This window comes from Tachypleus tridentatus, chromosome 10, assembly GCF_004210375.1.
Source record: "Tachypleus tridentatus isolate NWPU-2018 chromosome 10, ASM421037v1, whole genome shotgun sequence".
NCBI lineage: Eukaryota > Metazoa > Arthropoda > Merostomata > Xiphosura > Limulidae > Tachypleus > Tachypleus tridentatus.
In genome coordinates this window covers 185,060,451-185,087,095 of record NC_134834.1, presented here as the reverse complement: position 1 = coordinate 185,087,095, position 26,645 = coordinate 185,060,451, and the positions used below count along the sequence as shown (strand labels likewise).

General features: G+C 35.8%; 1 pseudogene across 1 annotated transcript in view; it reads left to right on the top strand.

Moving 5' to 3' along the window:
- Window positions 1-26,645, top strand: part of LOC143231112 (sodium/calcium exchanger 3-like) — a 142,682-nt pseudogene that overhangs the window by 50,375 nt on the left and 65,662 nt on the right. The window contains exons 4-5 of the transcript XR_013016790.1: window positions 9,295-9,429; window positions 16,528-18,612. The product of XR_013016790.1 is annotated as a sodium/calcium exchanger 3-like (transcript). The remainder of the gene's footprint in view (window positions 1-9,294; window positions 9,430-16,527; window positions 18,613-26,645) is intronic.

Below are 26,645 nucleotides of genomic sequence, written 5' to 3'. Positions count from 1 at the left end.
GAGAATGCACTGTCACTTGCTTTCTCGATATTGAGAAGGCATTCGACAGTGCATGACATAATGGTCCCCGGTTCCGCATGAATGAAATGGGACAACCGTGTAGAATTAATCGCTGGTTCTCGAACCTTCTAGAAAACAGGAAATGTAGAGTGGACGTCGAGGGAACCTATTCGGAGCTTTTCATTCCAGAAGCTGGCGTCCCTCAAGGAGGGGCGTTTAGCCCTGTACTCTTCACCACGTATGTGAACAATATGCCATTGAAAGATTCAAATTATGGATATTCATCGCAGTTCGCCGACGATGTAGCAGTCTCGAAAAGTTGTTGTTGTTGTTTTGAATTAAGCACAAAGCTACACAATGGGCTATCTGTACTCTGCCCACCACAGGTATCGAAACCTGGTTTTTTAGCGTTGTAAGTCTACAGACATACCGCTGAGCCACTGGGGGCGTCTCGAAAAATGTCCCAACACGAGCAATACCAGCCACAAATATACAACCACAATTAAACACAATAAGCGAATATTGTACCAAGCATGGCCGAGCGCGTTAGGCGTGCGACTCGTAATCCGAGGGTCGCGGGTTCGCATCCCAGTCACGCTAAACATGCTCGCCCGTTTAGCCGTGGGGGGCGTTATAATGTTACGGTCAATCCCACTATTCGTTGGTAAAAGAGTAGCCCAAGAGTTGGCGGTGGGTGGTGATGACTAGCTGCCTTCCCTCTAGTCTTACACTGCAAAATTAGGGACGGCTAAGGTTTCTCCTCCTGGTTGGGAGTTGTGCGGTAGGCTAACAATCTGCTCACTTAAAGAACCAGTTTGTTAATGAATCCGCAAGTGATTGCGGCCCTATGTTCATTCATGGAATCGAGAGGCATCAATAATAATAAATAAAGCGAATATTGTAAAATATATAGAATCAAGATAAACACAGCAAAAACCCAACTAGTGATATATATAAAGTGAACGAAACAATAAAAAGTACAACCAGATTTATATGAATGGAACACTCCTTCAGAGTGCCACATCTGCAAATTTTTAGGATTAATTTATGATTTAAAACTAACGTGGATGAGCCATCTAAATAATATTTAAACTAAAGTCTGGCGAAGAACAAGCTATCTAGGAGTCTAACTGTTAAAAACACTGGAGTATCAGCTGACAATATTCTAAAAATATACAATTCATACATAAGACCTGTAATCTACTATGCAGCTCCAGCATGGATTAATGTAAGCAAACCACTATTGAAAACCAAATTACAGACAATACAAAATACACTATTCACGACAGCATATAAAAGTATCCAGATCTACCTCATCAAAGTTTATGCACAAATATTCAAACAAACCAGTAATATCATAGTATAATTAATTATTTTGAAACAAATTGGAGGTAAAACGAACTAGTATCCGAACTTGACAGGTACTGCCTATATGATTAAGATAGTCCTAAACACCTCTCCCTTTAAAATTATATTTTGGGTTAAAAAAGAACAAATAAATAAATAGTTTTTTTTTAAAAAAAGGCCACCTACAAACTAGACATGACATTCGTGAAGAACTCACTAATAAATATTGAAAGGGTAGTTTATGTAAATGTTTTTAGTTAATTTCTTCTAATGAAAGTGCAACTTATTATGGAACTGTAAAGAGAAATAGTATATTCTCACCATATGTATTGGTGAATGGTGCATGGACATTGCTATAATAGGGGTCTGAGTAAGTGCGGGTTACTCCAGCTCTCGTGTAATATTTATTCATATATTTAACAGTGGAGGTAAATAAAGTAAAGGAAGGTGGAAGAGGCCAAGTGTACCTGACCCTCCTGAGTAAACAAATATCCAAATAACGAGAAAGAGAGAGAGAAAGAAGCTTTTGGGGATTTTGATTGGACAGTGAGTTGTTTTTCAAACCAGCTACTTTATTTTTTTAATTCTTTCCGTTGTTGATTGAAGAACTTGGTTGTTTTACCCACGTGCTCAGGGTTGTTTGGTTTCCCAATGCCTTGTAAGTTTATCTTACTTTGTGCTGTCATTAGGTAAAACCTGCGAACAAATAAAGTCCTGTAGTCTTTCTTTGTTCTTAACACCAATTTAAGTGAAACCGGGTTTTAAATACTTACTTACACATCTTAGTTTTCGGCTTGCTTTACTAGAGAAGCAGCAGAAACCGACAGGGAAACCGATTTCTTGTTCTTCATTGTCATCATTTAACGATTTCTTCTGTCTCTCCACTTGAAGAAATATGAGATATATAGATTTTTACCGATGGGTAACACCCACTTATCCATGTTTTTGACAAATAGTAAATACATATAGTATGTCCAAAACTTGATATATCAGCCATTCAATCGACGGTCATGTTGTTTTTTGCATGAAACGTTAAACTTTGAACGTGTTTGTTGATAAAATGAAATACGCGGTCTAACTAGCTGATGAATTTTATATTAGCTGTAAAACTTATCAGTGCTCCAAGTGTAACTGTTTGTTTTGTTTGTTTGCTTTTGGAATTTCGCACAAAGCTACTCGAGGGCTATCTGTGCTAGCCGTCCCTAATTTAGAAGTGTAAGACAGCTAGTCATCACCACCCACCGCCGACTCTTGGGCTACTCTTTTACCAACGAATAGTGGGATTGACCGTCATATTATAACGCCCCACGACTGACAGGGCGAGCATGTTTGGCGCGACGGGATGCGAACCCGTGACTCTCAGATTACGGGTCGCACGCCTTAACACGCTTGGCCATGCCGGGCCCCAAGTGTCACTGTCAGATTAGTCACTGATTTTGATTACATTTCCTTAAGTCGCACGCTGAATCCTTTTCAACCACACGTTTTTAATATCTGGATACCATTGACTTTTATCAAATAAGAAAGTAACACTCGGTAGGACGCAACATCACACTTGGGATTGCAACCTCATTATTCCGAACAAATCTATAGTTTACAGAACCAACCAGATTCTTTAAAATATGTGGTGGTAGTTTATCTTTTCTACAACAGTGTTAATAACTTCCTTTATAGTAACGCCATGGAATCTAGATGAACAGTTTCTTGTCATTACCCTATGCATCCGGTACAGTAGTATAAAGCATCATTATTTATGCTAATCGCTTAATATGATAACATTTGACACTAAACGTTCTTCAGCTTTACGATAATTTCATGAAATTGATGCAGAGTGACTTATATTTATACCGAAAAAAAGAAAATATTCCTGATTATATATCGTGAACATCTATCAGTGTATAAAATTTCAAAAACAAAATTAAGTATGTTCTTCTGTCCAATACTTTCTGTACTTTTGGTGCAAAAGTTAAAAATAGCAAGAAACTCAATCAAAGTTCGAGATGTCATATCTCAGTTATTTCTTAATGAAATGCCTATAACTTTGGTATATGAAGTAAGAGTCCAGTAGAGTACAACACTGATAATATTTAATAGTTTAGATTACCGCAGTCTGAACTACAGAAAGTAGAAAGAATATCGCTAAACTTTCAATCCCGTTAATAACGCAGTGGTTATGTAACAATCTTCCACTTAGTTACTATGTATGTAGTATATACAGTAGGTATACACAGAATAGACTTACGGTGGTTATGTTACAATCTTCCACTTAGTTACTATGTATGTAGTTTATACAGTAGGTATACACAGAATAGACTAACGGTGGTTATGTTACAATCTTCCACTTAGTTACTATGTATGTAGTTTATACAGTAGGCCTACACAGAACAGACTAACGGTGGTTATGTTACAATCTTCTCCTTAGTTATTATGTATCTGGTTTACACAGAATAGACTAACGGTGGTTATGTTACAATCTTCCACTTAGTTACTATGTATGTAGTTTATACAGTAGGTCTACACAGAATAGACTAACGGTGGTTATGTTACAATCTTCTCCTTAGTTACTATGTATGTAGTTTATACAGTAGGTCTACACAGAATAGACTAACGGTGGTTATGTTACAATCTTCTCCTTAGTTACTATGTATGTAGTTTATACAGTAGGTCTACACAGAATAGACTAACGGTGGTTATGTTACAATCTTCTCCTTAGTTACTATGTATGTAGTTTATACAGTAGGTCTACACAGAATAGACTAACGGTGGTTATGTTACAATCTTCTCCTTAGTTACTATGTATGTAGTTTATACAGTAGGTCTACACAGAATAGACTAACGGTGGTTATGTTACAATCTTCTCCTTAGTTACTATGTATGTAGTTGATACAGTAGGTCTACACATAAAATAGACTAACGGTGGTTATGTCATAATCTTCCACCTAATTACTATGTATGTAATTTATACAGTAGGCCTACACAGAACAGACTAACGGTGGTTATGTTACAATCTTCTCCTTAGTTATTATGTATGTAGTTTATAGAGTAGGTCTACACAGAATAGACTAACGGTGGTTATGTTACAATCTTCCACTTAGTTACTATGTATATAGTCTACACAGAATAGACTAACAGTGGTTATGTTAGAATCTTCTCCTTAGTTACTATGTATGTAGTTTATACAGTAGGTCTACACAGAATAGACTAACGGTGGTTACGTTAGAATCTTCTCCTTAGTTACTATGTATGTAGTTTATACAGTAGGTCTACATAAAATAGACTAACGGTGGTTATGTTAGAATCTTCTCCTTAGTTACTATGTATGTAGTTTATACAGTAGGTCTACACAGAATAGACTAACGGTGGTTATGTTACAATCTTCTTCTTAGTTACTATGTATGTAGTTTATACAGTAGGTCTACACAGAATAGACTAACGGTGGTTATGTTACAATCTTCTTCTTAGTTACTATGTATGTAGTTTATACAGTAGGTCTACACAGAATAGACTAACGGTGGTTATGTTACAATCTTCTTCTTAGTTACTATGTATGTAGTTTATACAGTAGGTCTACACAGAATAGACTAACGGTGGTTATGTTAGAATCTTCTCCTTAGTTACTATGTATGTAGTTTATACAGTAGGTCTACATAAAATAGACTAACGGTGGTTATGTTACAATCTTCTTCTTAGTTACTATGTATGTAGTTTATACAGTAGGTCTACACAGAATAGACTAACGGTGGTTATGTTACAATCTTCTCCTTAGTTACTATGTATGTAGTTTATACAGTAGGTCTACACAGAATAGACTAACGGTGGTTATGTTACAATCTTCTCCTTAGTTACTATGTATTTAGTTTATACAGTAGGTCTACACAGAACAGACTAACGGTGGTTATGTTACAATCTTCTCCTTAGTTACTATGTATGTAGTTTATACAGTTGGTCTACACAGAATAGACTAACGGTGGTTATGTCACAATCTTCTCCTTAGTTACTATGTATGTAGTTGATACAGTAGGTCTACACATAAAATAGACTAACGGTGGTTATGTCATAATCTTCCACCTAATTACTATGTATGTAATTTATACAGTAGGCCTACACAGAACAGACTAACGGTGGTTATGTTACAATCTTCTCCTTAGTTATTATGTATGTAGTTTATAGAGTAGGTCTACACAGAATAGACTAACGGTGGTTATGTTACAATCTTCCACTTAGTTACTATGTATATAGTCTACACAGAATAGACTAACGGTGGTTATGTTACAATCTTCTCCTTAGTTACTTTGTATGTAGTTTATACAGTAGGTCTACACAGAATAGACTAACAGTGGTTATGTTAGAATCTTCTCCTTAGTTACTATGTATGTAGTTTATACAGTAGGTCTACATAAAATAGACTAACGGTGGTTATGTTAGAATCTTCTTCTTAGTTACTATGTATGTAGTTTATACAGTAGGTCTACACAGAATAGACTAACGGTGGTTATGTTACAATCTTCTTCTTAGTTACTATGTATGTAGTTTATACAGTAGGTCTACACAGAATAGACTAACGGTGGTTATGTTAGAATCTTCTCCTTAGTTACTATGTATGTAGTTTATACAGTAGGTCTACATAAAATAGACTAACGGTGGTTATGTTACAATCTTCTTCTTAGTTACTATGTATGTAGTTTATACAGTAGGTCTACATAAAATAGACTAACGGTGGTTATGTTACAATCTTCTTCTTAGTTACTATGTATGTAGTTTATACAGTAGGTCTACACAGAATAGACTAACGGTGGTTATGTTACAATCTTCTCCTTAGTTACTATGTATGTAGTTTATACAGTAGGTCTACACAGAATAGACTAACGGTGGTTATGTTACAATCTTCTCCTTAGTTACTATGTATATAGTTTATACAGTAGGTCTACACAGAATAGACTAACGGTGGTTATGTTACAATCTTCTCCTTAGTTATTATGTATGTAGTTTATACAGTAGGTCTACACAGAATAGACTAACGGTGGTTATGTTACAATCTTCTCCTTAGTTACTATGTATGTAGTTTATACAGTAGGTCTACATAAAATAGACTAACGGTGGTTATGTTACAATCTTCTCCTTAGTTACTATGTATGCAGTTTATACAGTAGGTCTACACAGAATAGACTAACGGTGGTTATGTCATAATCTTCCACCTAATTACTATGTATGTAGTTTACATAGTAGTCCTACACAGAATAGATTGTAACGATGGTGACGTTACATTTATCAGTGATTTCTCCAGTTAGTAACCATGGTTATAGCCTATACAACAACCTTCCTGAGAGTATTTTAAAGCACGCTTACCGTTTCGATATCTTTCAATTACCACGTGTACGTAAACTTTGACGTTATGTCAACGGTCTCTAATCCAAGAACGTAAGAGAATTATTATACTAAGCGGTGACGCCCACTCAATTTTCCGCAACCTTAAAGTTTTTTGGTGTTTTTTTTTTACCTGCAGTCAGGTGTAAGAAATAGGAAGAAAAAACGTCATTCTGTTTTATACGATAACAGCTTTGTCGCAAAGTTAATGTTTTAAAAAATATTGATTCATTAGGCTCAGCATATTGGTAGCTTTACGATACAGGTACATTTTAAGCTCATATATTGGATTGTGTCCACCTACTTAAGTAAGCCCAGCTGGTGGCCTTTTGATACCTTCTTATCCAAGACAAAGTTTGAACGGTTTCCGCCTCTTAGTTACGTCAGCAGAATACGTTTACAGCCATTACTATGAGAATTATCTACAGCGTCTCCATTTAGCGTGATGCGGCGAATATCGAACTTATTGTTTTATATTCCGTTTCTGAAACTAATTAAAAGTAATGTGTAGCTGGTTCTGTTTCATCTTCAAGGTAGTTGTTTATTTTTTGTTTCGATCCTTCATTAGACATATAATAATTACAGTTTTCAGGTGGTCTATGTATTTATTTTCACCATCATTCACTAGGTATGTAATATTTTCAGTTTCCAGGTAGACTGTAAAATTTTGGTTTCGCCATTCTTCATCAGACATGTAATATTTTCAGTTTCCAGGTAGTCTGTATATTTTTTGTTTCGCCATCCTTCAATACACATGTAATATTTTCAGTTTCCATGTGGTCTGTATATTTTTGGTTTCGCTATCCTTCATCAGGCATGTAATATTTTCAGTTTCTAGGTGATATGTATATTTTTGGTTTCGCTATCCTCCATCAGGCATGTAATATTTCCAGTTTCTAGGTGGTCTGTATATTTTTGATTTCGCTATCCTTCATAAGACATGTAATATTTTTACTTTAAATTAGTCTGTGTAATTATCGTTTTGTTGTTTCCTCTCCTTTCTAGATATAATAGAATTTATTCAACGTAATAAGATTCTGGGTAAACACGGTCCACACACTTTTTTCCTACTGTTTTGAATATGAAATTCAGAGTTATTCTCGATACTTCTTAGGGATTTAGTTGTTTTACACAATATTACAACTTTTTGAAAACTTTCGCATCTTCACTTTAATTCTTTTAGAAATTGTTTTAAAGTGATATCTAACCATTAATTTTACTTTCCGTTAACTTAAACTATTACTAGATATAGTTAATACTAGCTGTGTAACAGTACCATATATGGTATGGCATAACGTCATTAGTTTTTTTCTATTTACATTAGTTTTCATAATTTAAGATTGTACTCTAGCAGTTTGTTTGTTTTGAATTTTGCGAAGGCTATATGCGCTAGTCGTTCCTAATTTAGTAGAGTAAGAGGAGAGGGAAGGCAGCTAGTCATCACCAACCACCGCCAACTCTTGGGCTGCTCTTTTACCAACGAATAGTGGGATTGATCATAACATTATAATGCTCCCACGACTGAAAGGGTGAGAATGTTTGGTGCGACCGCGATTCGAACCCGCGACCTTCAGATTACGAGTCGAACGCTTTAACCCACCTGGCCATGCAGGGCCTCTCTAGCAGTTTATTGTACTATTTTGATATTCGTATAATTGCTTACTTTTTACATAGTATGTTTATAAACGTTAGTTTTTAGTTGTACGGTTGGTAATTATTTAATATTTGATTCCATACCAAAACAATAATGTGTGCCGTAGTAATTTATCTTATATGCTACGTGCATTTAAAGCTACATTATCGAATATGCTTAATGGATGTACATCGGTCACAGGTCATTTTTAGAGAGCCTTGTGGAAAGGTCAGTTTATACACGGTCACACTGATGTTATGTTGTTTAACAAACGTTAAATCAACCACGGTACTTGAAGCCAAAGACAAACTAATGTTTGTCTTCCAAGTAAAGTGTATTCTATTACTGTTGCAAAGTAACACCTGTATGATACATATAAAAATAAAGATTTATAAATGTAAGATATAGAGGTTATTTTTACATTGTTATTTAACTTAATGTGTGGATTTAGGATTAACCCAAATCGTCTCACGGTGAAACAGCGATAAGTTTACGGACTTGTAACACTATCGAGTCCGGGGCTCGATTGCCCTCTGTTGAACACAACAGATAGTGCAATGTGGCTTTCTCTAAAACAAACGAGTTGACGTAAGTCTCCTAAGTTGGCCACGCCTTGTGAGATATTATTGGGTTTATGGCTAAGAATATCATTAGTAGCAAAAGTGTCCAAATGAAGAACCAATTCTTTCTGACCTTCATAAGTAAGAACATGATAAATGTATACTTAAATTACTATACTCATTGCCATGTTAATTTATGGTATAGTTCTAAGTAGGTAGATGGCTCTGATGAGAAGCTAATATTAAACTTCCGTTAAACATGTAATATTATTTTACTTTTACAGTAGACTGAACATTTTTCTGTTCAGCATCCTTTAAACTTATATTTGCTTTCATTTTCCTAATTCCCAAATCTGTCGATTTACTATGTGTGTGGATGTCTTTTTATAGCAAAGCCGCATCGGGCTATCGGCTGTGTCGTCCACCGAGAGGAATCGAACCCCTGATTTTAGTGTTGTAAATCCGTAGACTTGCCGCTGTTCCAGCGTGGGACGATTTAATGTGAAACGTAACACATTTAAACAGGTAATAGTGTAGCACATTTTGGACCTTTACTGAACATACGTAAATAATGGATGACTTTTATTGGATACTTCTACAAGAAGAAGGACCTTTGCTCGATACTTTTACGTCATGTAGGTCTTTTACTGAACACATGTACAAAATGGAGGGCCTTTACTGAACACTTGCACATAATGTAGTTCCTAAACTGAACCCATGTACAAAATGTAGGACCTATACTGAACACTTGTACGTAAAGTAGTTCTTAAACTGAACACACGTACAAAATGTAGGACCTTTACTGAACACTTGTACAAAATGTAGGACCTTTACTGACCACTTGTACGTAAAGTAGGTCTTTTATTGGACACAGGTACAAAATGGAGGGCCTTTACTGAACCCTTCTGCATAATGTAGGTCCTGAACTGAACACATGTACAAAATGTAGGACTTTTACTGGGTGTTTGTGCATAACGTTTCTTTAATCATGGTTTAATTTAAAAACATTAAAAATGACAAAAATGTGGTTATTTTTTCCTGACAATCGACGGTTTACTTGTTAGTGAACTTTACTTGGTACTAACGATCTAAGGTTTACTTGTTAGTGAACTTTACTTGGTACTAACGATCTAAGGTTTACTTGTTAGTGAACTTTACTTGGTACTAACGATCTAAGGTTTACTTGTTAGTGAACTTTACTTGGCACTAACAATCTAAGGTTTACTTGTAACTGAACTTTACTTGGTACTAACGATCTAAGGTTTACTTGTTACTGAACTTTACTTGGTACTAACAATCTACGGTTTACTTGTAACTGAACTTTACTTGGTACCAACAATATAAGGTTTACTTGTTACTGCACTTTACTTGGTACTAACGATCTAAGGTTTACTTGTAACTGAACTTTACTTGGTACTAACGATCTAAGGTTTACTTGGTACTGAACTTTACTTGGTACTAACGATCTAAGGTTTACTTGTTACTGAACTTTATTTGGTACCAACAATCTAAGGTTTACTTGTTACTTAACTTTACTTGGTACTAACAATCTAAGGTTTACTTGTTACTAACGATCCAAGGTTTACTTGTTACTGAACTTTATTTGGTACCAACAATCTAAGGTTTACTTGTTACTTAACTTTACTTGGTACTAACAATCTAACGTTTACTTGTTACTGAACTTTACTTGGTACTAACGATCTAAGGTTTACTTGTTACTAAACTTTACTTGGTACTAACGATCCAAAGTTTACTTGTAACTGAATTTTACTTGGTACTAAAGATCTAAGGTTTACTTGTAACTGAACTTTACTTGGTACTAACGATCTAAGGTTTACTTGTAACTGAACTTTACTTGGTACTAACGATCTAAGGTTTACTTGTTACTGAACTTTACTTGGTACTAACGATCTAAGGTTTACTTGTTACTGACGGTCTACTGTTTACTACCACAGTTCTCTTTATTTATAAGCACACACTACCACAGATTTGTTACTGTCTATACACTCATTACCACAGATTTGTTACTCTCTAAACACTCACTGCCACATATTTGTTACTGTCTAAACAAACACTACCACAGATTTGTTACTGTCTAAACAAACACTACCACAGATGTGTTACTGTCTAAACAAACACTACCACAGATGTGTTACTGTCTAAACAAACACTACCACAGATTTGTTACTGTCTATACACTCATTACCACAGATGTGTTACTGTCTAAACACTCACTACCACAGATGTGTTACTGTCTAAACACTCACTACCACAGATTTGTTACTGTCTAAACACTCACTACCACAGATTTGTTACTCTCTAAACACTCGCTGCCACATATTTGTTACTGTCTAAACACTCACTGCCACATATTTGTTACTGTCTAAACACTCACTACCACAGATGTGTTACGGTCTAAACACTCACTACCACAGATTTGTTACTGTCTAAACACTCAATGCTACAACACGATAACTGATTGAACTAATGTGAAAAACGTCTCAATACGTTATTAACAGCTATAATTTTCTGCTATAACAAAATCCTTGAACTTTCAATGATGCATTTAGTTATTTTGAATTTAGAAATTAGAAAGTAATTTTCTCAGATATTTTTTGTCAGATACCAATTGTACGCGAGCGTTTATTTATTTATGAATGAGTTGATTCTTTTATCAACGCATCGTTGCTTCCACTGCATATAGAGTCAGGTTTTGTATGGATCTTACTTCACGTGCGTTACTCTCTAACTCGGATACACTAACGACTTACTTCTCGTGCACGCTCCAAAACTCCAGTTAAAATTTGTGACATGGTTCGTGACATAACGTTCATACGTGTGTGTATCAACCCTTCCCATAACCGTTTTAAATTATACAAACGTACTTTCGTTACAAGGAAAGGTCAGGAGGTGAAACATGTTTTAAATCGATAACTTCACGAAAGATGTAGTTATACCAGAGTCCTTCGTCGGTGGGATCATCCGAAATCCCATTTAATTAAAACTAAGCGGATCTGATTCTACATATATAGCCGTTATCTACGACTGTCACCAAGTCATTACACCAATTAGGGACTTTCTGTATAGTGCTGATTGCTGTTATTGTGTGTCCGGTATTCACTGTTTAAGGTACTCTCATGTAATATGAAATTTTAATATCCTAAAGTTATTTTGAAATATTTCCATAAGCTTGTTTCATACGTTTTTTACAACATTTTCCGGTACAGGATTATTGGCGGTAACACTCGTGAATACGTAAGTTGATATGTTTTATACAACAGTTTTGTGTTTTTTATTATAAAATACATTTCGTAAGACGTATAGTAGACAGCACATAGAAGAAATGTTTTAGTGAGGTAGCAAATAAAAACAACTGAGTAGTGGAGATAAATATAACGAAAAACGTTTTTTGGTGTGGTTGTGAGAGATAGCGATATGTAATCATTTTAAAAAAAACTGTATCACCGCTTTCTTGTGAGAGAAATGGAAAGCCAGCTGAGGAAACCCGGTTTCGTTTGGAATTTTCTGTTTGTGATAACAGGCAAGATATTGGCAAGTTTTACCGGTTGTACACTGTAAAATATTTATTTTCATCACAACGTTTCACCAGGCTTGCGTGACGTAATCAGGCGAGATACAAGAGGTGTGTGAATGTAACAAAAACACAGTTGTTTCTACTATTTTAAAAAGAAGACATTTTATCGATCGTACAATTCAACACCTTACATGGAGGTGGGGAAACATCTGTGTCATGCGAGAAAGAACCTACTTGACGAAAAAGATCAATTTTTTACACATTTTCCAGTTTGCTGGGAGTTTCGATACAGAAGTTTGGTTTCGTTTGAATTTCGCCCAAAGCTACACGAGGGCTATCTCCGCTAGTTGTCCCCAATTTAGCAGTGAAAGACTAGAGAGAAGGCAGCGTCATCACCACCCACCGCCAGCTCTTGGACTACTCTTTTTACCAACGAATAGTGGGATTGAACTGTCACATTATAACGACTAGCACGGGTAACTATCGAGTAGCCTTGCAAGAAATCCAATAAATACACGGGAGCTAAGCCTACTTTGTGTTCATTTTCGCAGTATAAACCAAACATTGCACAGCCATAAAATTTATCGTTCTACGACTTCTTCACTGTAACTATACAATATACGTAAATTTGGCCTAGACAGTTTTGTTTCGTTCTAATATGGTAATATATACATTAGCCAGACATAAACGAAATACTTTTCTGTAAAACTGTATGGAGAAAGCGCCACGACCATACTGATGGCGCCTTCCTCAAAACAATCTAACATGTTCTTGCTTTCAACGAGGCAAACTCGCGCCTTCTAGTGGTCAGCACCCTGTGAGGAAGCACTGCTTACATTACTGCTGGTAGGCCATGAAAGCGTCGGAATTTTAACCTGAGCCTGTTGTAACGGTTGATCACGTGACATCAAAAAAAAAAAGAAATAATACTGTAATAAAATAAAACAAACAAAGCTGAGTCTGTGTATTTTCATATTGCAGGAAGGATACACATACGTTAGTGAAATAGCCTACAATATGACGGAACATGTGTCGGACAATTCGAAACGTTGTAGTGCAGATAGTTGGTTTTATATTTTCTTGTTGTAATACAACAGTGAGAGAGTACAGCTGGAAAACCCAGATGTCAGACCTGTTTAAAACACCTTCAAAGTTATTTATAAATACTCACCAATATTCCTCTGTACGTGAGTGAATTTTTGATCGACCAGAGCAATCAAAACGTGCTAGGACTAACACGTTATGTTTCTTTTCAATTTCATTTCTTTTGCGTGTGTGTAATGTGTTATATGGAAACAAGCTGCTCTAAGGAAGCACATTTCTCGTGTGTTGGTCTCTGGTTCTATTGTTTTTGGTCATTTTGTTCGAATAACCTGTTAAGTACTAGTTAATACAAAGCCTGATTTACATACAGTCAGTGATGAAAGGGGAAAATGGACAGTGTTTTAGTACGTTAGAAATCTGTGAATATGGTTGCATTCACAATATTACAATGTTAAGCAGGCTCTGTCGTTTTTTCATGATATATTTTTTATGTTGTGATAATTTGAGTTTAGATTTTGTTTTAGAACCTCACTGAAATTTGCTAGAGGTTATATATTTTAAGTCGGTTGGTAGAGCACTTGCCTGGAGTGTAGGAAGTAACGGGTTTGATTCAGACCCACAAAAGATGACGCCTACATTGTGGTCATTTCGCTACATTTAGATAAGGCACGAGGACAGGCCATCTTCGTTTACAGTTTAAGCACAAAGCTACACAGTGATCTCGCTATCTGTGCTGTACCAACCACTGGTATCGAAACTTGGTTTTTAGCATTATAAACCTTCCGACTTACAGTTCAGTCACTAGGCGGCGCCATGTTTGTGAGAAAGGAAGAATGTGGTAGTTTCACTAGTTGATAGAGGGAGATGTATTATTGGAAATTACTAGTAGATCAACCCTTTAATTCAGTTGATAGAATGCTCGGATTTGACTGTGACAGAAGTTATAAATAATATCAACTCACCATAGAAAAACTTTGTGTTTGTTAATTATTGTTTCTTCGTCTTTCTAGACTCTAACTACTAAGCTAAAGGAATAATCCACTAGCAGTTTCTGATAAGCCACTTTTTAAGAACTCAAACTATTATACTTACAAGTAAGGATCTTTTTAACAACTTAAGATGTCACACTTACAAGTAAGGATCTTTTTAACAACTTAAGATGTCACACTTACAAGTAAGGTTCTTTTTAACAACTTAAGATGTCACACTTACAAGTAAGGATCTTTTTAACAACTAAAGATGTCACACTTACAAGTAAGGATCTTTTTAACAACTTAAGATGTCACACTTACAAGTAAGGATCTTTTTAACAACCTAAGATGTCACACTTACATAGTTTTTAGAAGTAAAATACTGTTTGTGATTATTAACTGAGACATGGAAACTAATAGAGGTATTTTTAGTACCAGTAAATTAACACAGCTAGAACGAAACTTGTACTGAAGAAAAAAAACTTCCGATGAGCCTAATGATTAAGAGTAATAATAGTTTGTATTGAGTATAGCATGTGAGACATGATATCAAGATGACGTTGTGTATTGTTTGTATTGAGTATAATATGTGAGACATGATATCAAGATGACGTTGAGTATTGTTTGTATTGAGTATAATATGTGAGACATGATATCAAGATGACGTTGAGTATTGTTTGTATTGAGTATAATACGTGAGACATGATATCAAGATGACGTTGAGTATTGTTTGTATTGAGTATAATATGTGAGACATGATATCAAGATGACGTTGAGTATTGTTTGTATTGAGTATAATATGTGAGACATGATATCAAGATGACGTTGAGTATTGTTTGTATTGAGTATAATATGTGAGACATGATATCAAGATGACGTTGTGTATTGTTTGTATTGAGTATAATATGTGAGACATGATATCAAGATGACGTTGTGTATTGTTTGTATTGAGTATAATATGTGAGATATGATATCAAGATGACGTTGTGTATTGTTTGTATGGAGTATAATTTGTGAGATATGATATCAAGATGACGTTGAGTATTGTTTGTATTGAGTATAATATGTGAGACATGATATCAAGATGACGTTGAGTATTGTTTGTATTGAGTATAATATGTGAGACATGATATCAAGATGACGTTGTGTATTTGTATTGAGTATAATATGTGAGACATGATATCAAGATGACGTTGTGTATTGTTTGTATTGAGTATAATATGTGAGACATGATATCAAGATGACGTTGTGTATTTGTATTGAGTATAATATGTGAGACATGATATCAAGATGACGTTGTGTATTGTTTGTATGGAGTATAATTTGTGAGATATGATATCAAGATGACGTTGAGTATTGTTTGTATTGAGTATAATATGTGAGACATGATATCAAGATGACGTTGAGTATTGTTTGTATTGAGTATAATACGTGAGACATGATATCAAGATGACGTTGTGTATTGTTTGTATGGAGTATAATTTGTGAGATATGATATCAAGATGACGTTGAGTATTGTTTGTATTGAGTATAATATGTGAGACATGATATCAAGATGACGTTGAGTATTGTTTGTATTGAGTATAATATGTGAGACATGATATTAAGATGACGTTGAGTATTGTTTGTATTGAGTATAATATGTGAGATATGATATCAAGATGACGTTGAGTATTGTTTGTATTGAGTATAATACGTGAGACATGATATCAAGATGACGTTGTGTATTGTTTGTATTGAGTATAATATGTGAGACATGATATCAAGATGACGTTGAGTATTGTTTGTATTGAGTATAATACGTGAGACATGATATCAAGATGACGTTGTGTATTGTTTGTATTGAGTATAATATGTGAGACATGATATCAAGATGACGTTGAGTATTGTTAATATTCTATTAGAGATCAAGATGGCGTTGTGTATTGTTTGTAATTTCTTATAAAAAGTAAATTTCTATTACACATGTTTGAACGTAGATAGTGTCCGGAATGTTTTTATTTCACGATGACCTAAACAACAATTTGTCGTTATTTTGTGGTGAAAAATGGATATTTTGTTTCCGTATCTCAGGTGGACGAGGACGGTTTTGACGACAAATAGTCTTCTTGTATCCAGATTAAATGACCACCAAAAGCCACCAGAGATGACAATATGAAGATACTGAGAAGAAAAAGTGTCATTTCTGCTTCGGACATATATCTAATTTCTATTCACGACTAGAAGTAACAGTATTTTTGTGTTCCGGTTGACAATACCATTTGTTAGTGATTCGATCCCTAAATTGACCGTGAAATTTCCCTCTTCTAGGTTAACGACTTTCCTAGCTATAAAAGTATAATGCGCAGTTGACAAACTATTCCGATATAAAGTGAACCCTCTGCACTATTCTTCGTTTGTGTGCTTCCTCCACCAATACCGTTATGGCGTCACTAACAGAGGAACGGACCAAGTGGTTGACCACTTCATGTTGGACAGTGGTCATCTTTTTCGTTATTTTTGCCACTCCGACAGAAGCAGATAACTCAACATCTAGATGTAAAGATGGCTTACTAATTCCTTTATGGTTACCTAACCACAATCTTAGTACTGGGGATGTCATCGCCAGGGGATCGTTTATTTCATCGGTTTGTGTTACATGTTTGTTGGGGTTTCTATCATCGCTGACAGGTTCATGGCATCAATTGAGGTCATCACTTCCAAGGAGAAAGAAGTAGTCATTAAAAAACCGAATGGAGAGAAGCAGACCATTAGTGTGCGGATATGGAACGAAACTGTTTCCAATTTGACATTGATGGCTCTTGGGTCGTCTGCACCAGAGATATTACTGTCAATAATTGAAGTTTATGGACAGAATTTCGAAGCAGGGGAGCTAGGACCCGGCACCATCGTGGGCAGCGCAGCCTTTAACATGTTCGTTATCATAGGTTTGTGTGTTTATGTGATTCCCAACAATGAAAGTAGACGGATCAAACACCTGAGGGTTTTTTTCGTTACGATGACCTGGAGTGTCTTTGCGTACATCTGGCTCTATCTGATCTTAACCTGGTCGTCGTACGGAGTGATCGAAGTTTGGGAGGGACTGACCACCTTTCTCTTCTTCCCAGCGACTGTGCTCACCGCGTACATTGCTGACCGTAGGCTACTGATATATAAGTTCCTATCCAAAAAGTACCGAATGAATAAAAGGGGAGTTATCGTGGGAGGGGAGGGAGAGGACGTCGAAATGGGAAATGCGGCTAAAGTGAACAATATTGCCGACGGAAACCTAAAAGTGTTTGAAGAAGAAGAGAACGACGAGATTCGAGAGTTTGAGGAACACAGAAGAGAATACATTCAGATTATTCGCGAGCTCCGGCGGAAACATCCGGATCGGAACATGGAGGACATAGAGGTGATGGCTCGCGAGGAAATCCTTAACAAGGGGCCCAAGAGCAGAGCATTTTATCGGATACAGGCGACAAGGAAGCTGACTGGAGGTGGTAATCTCATCAGGAGAAAGGCGGAGAAACACGAAGTGAAGAAGGAACACAGTGAAGAGGAAATCGTCAAGGATGATAAAATACGTATCTACTTTAACCCTGGCCACTACACCGTGATGGAGAACGTAGGGGAGTTCTCGGTTAATGTCATGAGAGACGGAGATCCGAGTCCCACTGTTTGCGTCGACTTCCATACAGAAGACGGCACCGCTGAAGCAGGTTCCGATTACGAGCCAGTCGAAGGAACGATAGTTTTCCGCCCTGGGGAGCTTCAGAAACACATCTTCATATCGATTGTTGACGACGACATATTTGAAGAGGACGAACACTTTTACGTGCGTCTTAGCAACCCTCGATACTTGGGGTCCGACGGTGGACTGGGGGGAATGAATGGATCGCTCGGGGGATTAGCACATCATCCCCCCTTGTATCTGGCAGCACCTTCAATAGCAACGGTCATGATACTAGACGATGATCATAGCGGAATTATCGCCTTCAGTGATGGTCAGTACGAGACTCCTGAATCTGTCGGAACCCTGGATATCCCCGTGAGTCGCTCTAGCGGAGCTAGGGGCCGAGTGGTGGTACCCTTCAGGACTCTGGACGGCAGCGCCAAAGGAGGAGTTGACTACGAAAGCCTTGAGGGCGAGATTATTTTTGATAACAACGAAACGACGTAAGTGAATTATTTTCCATACATAACTGTCCTATTGTGACACATCAGTACAAAGTAAATGAAGACGTAGGTAACGTGTTGCGCTAATTATTATTATTTATAATAACCAGTAACTCACGGGAGCGACATTTTTGTAGTTAACTGTTTTTCAGTGCAAAGATTTATGTGTAATTCACTCTGTCTTACTTGATCATAAGTAAACGTAACAAGAGCAAAGATATACCATGAAACATGTCCTCATGAACGCAGGTGGATTACGCACATTCACATAACGTAACAAACAGGGTTAGATCGAACGATCCTTCAGAGGTAAGTTTCTTAATGCTTAAATTCATATAATTTTCAGCCGGTGAAAAGGACAAACAAACATAATATTCTTTCTAGAGAATATCTCTCACGGATTATATACTCGTTTCGGAAGCTATAAATCAAACTAGAAACGGAATTCATCACGTCACGAAAGGTCGTCAAAATTGGTATCTCTAGACACTTGCTACTTTCCATAAACGATACCTTGACTTCTACTTTGCTTCCCAAAAAACATTCTTAAATAAACGTAGTGGTCAATAATGATATTAAATATTCAGTTTTCCATGTCCTCGTTTTCCATTGAAGTCTCTGAATGGATGAAGTTCCTAAATAAGAGAAATGAATAACACTTTTATACCAGACAAAACACTCAAAAACTTATAATTAAAATCATTTTCAACATTAATTGTATTTTACCGGCTTTACATTAGAGAGAACCAGGTGGGTTAAGGGTTCAAATCCTCTTCGCACCAAACATGCTCGCCTTTTCAGCCGTGGGGGCGTTATAATGTGACGGTCAAATGTTCTATATATTCGTTGGTAAAAGAGTAGCCCCACAGTTGGCGGTGGGTGGTGATGACTAGCTGCCTTCTCTCTAGTCTTACACTGCTAAATTAGAGACGGCTAGGGCAAATAGCCTTCGAGTATCTTTGCTCGAAATTAAAAACAAACAATACATTAGAGAACCACGGAAAGTGTCCTATACTTCGTATTTCTTAATAAATTACTCATTTCTATCTAACTCTTATTAAACAATCTACAATCTCCATATTTAATTTGTGTGATTAATAATAATGTTACATTACAATAACTCACTAAACACTATTACTGTGTTTTGCAAATTGAGTCTGTAATGCAATAGTTTTACCTCAGCTAATTGTCGAATTATTGTTCAGTTAGACCCGGCTTGGCCGGTTATAAAGTGACGGTCAATCCCACTATTCGTTGGTAAAAAAGTAACCCAAGAGTTAGTGGGGAGGAGGTGATTACTAGCTGCCTTCCCTCTAGTCTTACACTGCTAAATTAGGGAAGGCTAGCGCAGATAGCCTTTGAGTAGCTTTGCGCGAAATTAAAAAAACAACAAAAAACAAAACCAAAAATACCTTTTTGCACTTATCCTAATAATGTAGGTATAGTGTGGGGGCTTTCAGGGTTTACACTCTCATAATTAAAGAGAATTTCTAGCTTTCCATTATTTCTTTCATTACAAGAAACATTAATTCATTTACTCACCACCAGGAAAGATTCACTGTCTTTAGTCGATTTCACCAATTTGATTTCACTTTAGTTAATAAATTAAGATACAGTTTTATTTTTAAACACTCAACGCAGAAAAAAAAATTGACCATTACCATGATAACGCATTAAATCTGTGTTTAATGAACAATGGAAATAAGACATCTCATTTCACTGTTTCTGTTGGCTCGGCATGGCCAGGTGGGTTAAGGCGTTCGACTGAATTGAATTACCTGATGTGTCCACCATGAAGAATTGAACCCCCTGCCTTAGATCTATAAACCCTTAAACTTACCGTTGACCCACAAGGAGACAACGGATTTTAAAATCCTTTCTTCCGTGAGTGTGTTATCATGTTTCGGTTAATCGCACTATTCGTTGGTAAAAGAGTAGCCCAAGAGTTGGTGGTGGGTTGTGGTGAGTAGTTGCCTTTCCTCTAGTCTTACACTGCTACGTTAGGGACGGCTAGCGTAGATAGCCCTCGTGTAGCTTTTGCGCGAAATTAAAAACAAACCAAACTACAACAACAGTTATCAAACTAGTAACCCGAGAACCCGCTTTTAATTAAAGTTTTTCGCGGACCCTCGAAACCTATCGTTGTTTTGATTTTAAAAAGAGATTATTTGTACACGAAAAGTATTTGTTTATTCCAAAATAATGTTTAAAAATATTTTTCTGAAATTTTGGACATGACTAACAGACCTCAGTTTGAGAAAAAACAGGCCCACAACTACTATGACGCCTCCACGACTGAAAGTACACGACACGTTCAGCGATATGTGGTACAGTAATGCATAATGCGAAATATAGGTTCTATTTCTTGTAGTGTTGTAGTTGTGGCCGCTGAATACACGGTCGTAGGGAAAACATTATCGTTAGTATTCTGTAAGGTAGGAATTATTTGTTGCATGAATACGAAATTTAGAATAATATATGTACATCCAGAATAACTTAGATCCATTTTCGAGATGACAAACTAAATCCCCTTCCAAACAACAACATTAAAGAGTGTTACCTAATATTTATTGATTTTAATTAACTAGTGACGCACTTTTACCCCCTGTCAAACGCATTATCCTTCACTTGTAAAAGTAAATTGAACGTGGGACTTCATTCATTAGATATATAAGGTTTAGGCACTATAGAGGTCAGGTGAATATATGATATAGATACTACATAATTATCGCTTCACAGCCAACACCAGGTGGCGTTGTTTGTATTGTGAAGTCAGGTTACAGTTACGGGAGAGCCAAATACTAAAATATGGAACAAAATTGAATAAATAATGATAATAATAATTGTATATATATTTATTTATATAAACGAAATCGGAATTCCAAGTATCTACTGCAGCTGGTTGCCAGGCAAAATACGTCACTAACCAGCACTTGATCGAAATGTAACGTGCCAGTTAAAACGCACGAGAGATTGTTCACGTTAACACTTCTCTAGAATAGTCTTTACTTAAGAAATAACGACCGTTTTAAAACAGCTATAAATGGTGAGTTTAAATATTCGCTCACGTTTTAAATCTTATTAATTTTAGGCCTGTTAGTTCTCTAACTATCTAGTGTTTGACATCGTGAGATATATATATATACCTTTTAATTTTTGAATGGTACTGATTCAGTGTATGTTTAAATAAAGAACGAACATAGTTTTTTTTCTGAACGTTCTTAAATAGCGCAAAAGATGTGAATTCTTACGAGAAACAGGGTTAAGTCTGTCAATAGAGACTGGTATAACCGTCTCTATAGTGTGGATTCCATAGTAAGTGAAATTAATATGAAATTTTTATTGTTGCCAAATGAAAGTGGTTACTTCAAAAATATGGTTAATTAAACAGTAGTGACTCTTAAACAATACAATAAATTGGTAACTAAAAGCGCAGTAACCTTGGGTATCTGGATGTATTAATAAAGTAAGAGTCTGTTTATGTGTCAGGTAAAGTTACTGAATAATCAGGAGTCATTACGGTACACCTGTTGAGGCTGTGTCTCAGGTAAAGTTACTGAATGTCAGGAGTCATTACGGTACACCTGTTGAGGCTGTGTCTCAGGTAAAGTTACTGAATGTCAGGAGTCATTACGGTACACCTGTTGAGGCTGTGTCTCAGGTAAAGTTACTGAATGTCAGGAGTCATTACGGTACACCTGTTGAGGCTGTGTCTCAGGTAAAGTTACTGAATGTCAGGAGTCATTACGGTACACCTGTTGAGGCTGTGTCTCAGGTAAGGTTACTGAACGTCACCTGAGAGTCATTACAGTACACCAGGTGAAGCTGTGTATCAGGTAAAGTCACTGGACGTCAGGGGAGAGTCATTACGATATACCAGATGAAGCTGTGTGTTAGTTAAAGTCACTGAACATCAAAGAGTCATTACAATTCATTTTTCTCTACTTCAGTTAAAACAAACGTGAAAAGGGCTGTGTTTCAACACACAGAAACAACCCTAACTACCTAGTGAGATATAAATAGACAAACATGTGTGTCTGCCAATGCCTATTCGTTATTTTTTTCTTTGAATACGATGACAGCTGCTCTCAGTAAGGGATAAACAATGTTTCTGTGGGGGGGGGATCAAAAGTAATAACAGGCACAGAAAACTACTTAGTAAAGTACATATATATATACAACTAATTTGTCCTATGTTTAATGCATGAACCTTCACGTTGTTGAATGATATATATCGATGAAAAATAGAGACTAGAAAATTCTCTGTTAAAAGACTTGATTCTTAAATGTTGAAAACATTATAAGTCCAGGTAACATATTCTTAAAATATCAGCCTACAAATGCATTCTGTTTTTTTTTTAGGTGGAATATGGCAGTGTGTCATGAACAATATCAGAACTGCGAAGTAATATATTTTATTTGTATCGTATTTTCTGTGTGCGACGCTTGTTGACTTGGATTGTCTTGGTGATCAGGTGGCGTTGTTTTATTATATTTATTATATTGTCAACATAACCTACATATATATAATACTATATTGGCATTCATATAGAAAACGCGTTAAGAAATGCTAACGTCTTTTATCTATCAGAGTTTTCACAGGAGTAACAGTTAGCGCTGTGACATCTATAACGCAGTTTAACAAGAGTAGCAGTCAGCGCCTAGTCATTTGTAATTCAATTATAACAAGAACGTAATTGCAACTTTGTTCTCATAACTGATTTATACCACTTTTTTGTTGTATTTTTTTACGTTGTGTTAACGTTAATGGAACTTCCACTTTCTACCTTACATAGCCATGTAGTAAGGTTAGCAAGCTTTTAAACGTCAAGTAGTTGAGCGATTAAACATGTATCCAAGACGTATAACCTATAATGTTAGGCTTAAGGCTAGAGACTAAGCCTTATTACACAAAACCTGTTTCATTGTGAATTATCTTAGTATTTATGCAGACAACAATAATATTACACAAAACGAAGATTCATATAAAAGAACTCGCAAAATAATCGGAAAAGAAGAGAAAAAGTTAATAAGAAAGGATAATTAACAAATAATAAATACGTTAATAGCGAATGTGTAACAGCAATAACCAGAAATCAGTTTTAAGCTATTCAGAGATGCCTGATGACCTATGGGTATTATGTGTTACGTTCTTATTGTCTACAGTCTCATACATCGATATTTAAGAAGACGTGAAGAAAGTCAGCTATCAAAAACAAAGGAATTGTTTAATAGAAGGTTTTAGATGTGGTCACGTGCTCCTTTAAAATTCTTTCGTGACGTACGGTCTGGCGATAGTGGCGCCCTCTCTGTAAATGTTGTAACTTGTACTTCTTTTGTTTCTATTTGAACATTAGCTAGAGGGTACCTTACGTTAAAGTATGCATATAATACTTATAATGTTCTAGACGACGTAACTAGGATCTAGTAACTTCGGTGAATATCTGGAAGTGATACACAGTTATAAATACGAGTCAGTAGAGTGAAGTGGTAGTTAAATGTTGAATCAGTGTGTGAATGCCGAGTAGTTGTCGACCTGGTGTTAGTTTTTTAGTTGAAAGAGTGCTGGTCATTCAGTAAATAATTTGATTTCGGTTATGTATGTGGATCAGAGTTAGTTTCGTGTATATTTAGTTATCTGTCGATAATCTATGAAATCGTACAAATATTTTAATGGTACTAGTACCATTAGTAGAGCATTTCTGTTTAATCGTCATTAGGGCTACAATAGTATACAACTGTAGACAACTGGAAGATACGTCCAGGACAAAATAAACTAATTTTTTTCTTGTTATCTGATCTGAACTTCGCATTGTTTTCTCCAAATACGTTTTAAAAGAATTCGACCAATTACTTTTCATTTTCGTGACGTAACTGTTATTACACAGATTCCTTTTTGTTTTTTTGGAAACTAATAGAACCTTGACTTTTATTTATAACACTGACCCTCATAATATTTTAAAATGTTTTCTAATCATGGATTTTTAAAAATACGATTTTCTGTGACGTAACCATTGTTAACTACAATAAGTTGTATCGACCAATAAGTAAACAAACCTTGTAACGTCGCGTGTGTGGCTTAAACCTGTGCAGAAACAAAACGAAATAAATGCTTACCAATAACAGGCTGATCGTGTTTCAAAAAGACTGTTGTTTTTTTTTTTTTATATCGATTTAGCTGAAAATAAAGTCTTGGAAAATGGTTTTGTTTTTACCTACTCGTCTAATGCGTTTTCCAATGTCAAACAGAAGCAGATTGAAGATTAAAATGGTGGTTTAAGCAGCTCACGGACTTTCTGCCAATCAAAATAAATAGAATTATTCTCATCTATGATATTAAAAATAGTCCGAACCTTATTGATCAATTCCTGTTAATTAGCTGTTATCATTTTAACATGTTATCTTCATGTGAATGAAGAGAGAACAATCCTACACTCAATCATATTCAACTTGGTTCATATGGATCATCCAATCAGCATGTTTCAGTCTAACGTCTAAAAAAAGTAGATCAGTTTTTTTGTTGTTTTTTTTTAGTTTTCCAGATTGGTAAAAACAAAATTTCGAGCCGAACAATACGTCACGCTCACGTGATCTGAACAAAAGTGTCCTAGACTGCGAAGCATGTTCAGCAGCGTAACCCTCCAACCTTGGACCTTTCGATATACAGTTTGACAAGCTAATTATTCTTTGTTTTGCATAATTAGATAAATAAATAATTGTAATTTTTACGATTAGATATCCTTAAGGAGACCGACGGTTCAGTGGAAATTCTGATAACTTTTAACGCTAAAGACCGGGTTTTGAAACCCGCGGTGGTCAAAGTACAGACAACCGATTATGTGTAGCTTTGTGTTTAACTTAAGAAAAACGTTTTGCTTACGAATCCTCCCCCCTCCAGTGACAGAGCGGTATGTTTGCGGACTCACACCGCGAAAAGCTGGGTTTCGATACCCGTGGTGGGCAGAGCACCGATAGCTCATTGTGGAGCTTTGTGCTTCATTCCAAAACAAAGTGTGCATATGATTATTCGCTTAGGTATTGATAAACAAATTAATGATTAATAAAACTAATCTGTGTGTCCCCACTAATAGCCTCGTGAATAGTGTCACCATTTCTTGCGCGTATATTTAAATACATTTTTCTGGCTTAAATATATTGGCATCGTAGATGCTACGTAATTTAAATAAAAACTAACGCTTAGCTGACATAGGTCTTGACGTTATATTCGCTGGACGACCCAACTATAGGGAAGTGTATAACAATTCAACAGAAATAAACATAGGATTTTCTTAATTAATGTAATTAACAGAGCGTCACACAAACAAACGTAGGATTTTCTTAATTAATATCAGTAACAAAACGTCTAATAACATCTTATGATACCTGAATGAACGCATTTTATTCAGTTTATGTGAAGGTGTTTTTGTTGAAATACTGAACACTTTCATTGATATAGTCAAGTGTTAATAGGTTATTTTTAACCAAGTGTCCTATGGTGACGAGTTTACTCTGTTTTTGCGTATATAATTTCGATTTAATGTAGCACGTATTCAAATTTCGGCAAGTTTTATGGAGTTCATTAAAAGAAATGGGTTTATTTTTTAGCCACTCCTGGCCGATATAATTACTTGTACTCTTCAAACTTTCTCTTTTGGCAAAGTAACAGTGATGCCTGACGAATTCGTGATAATCAGTCAGTTCCATTGTTCTCACAATCTAACACAACAAAGACACAACATTGTGTACACTACAGTAGCTATTTTACACACAGATACAATGTACTCAGATAGAAATGTATTAAAAACAACAACAATAGGTTCTTCGCAAAGCTATTTTGGAAGTAACCATGCTACCAGCAAACAAAATAGTTAGACTTCGTATTGGTGGCTTTAGTCAACATTCAGGTTTTCTGTTCCGTTTGATAACTTACTGTTTTTGTACTTGTTTTTAATGAAGTTTTAAATCGAGAAAATTCTAAATTTTCTGTATTCTTTTCAGTCCTTTGTTTATCTATGAATCTCTTATAAATTAAG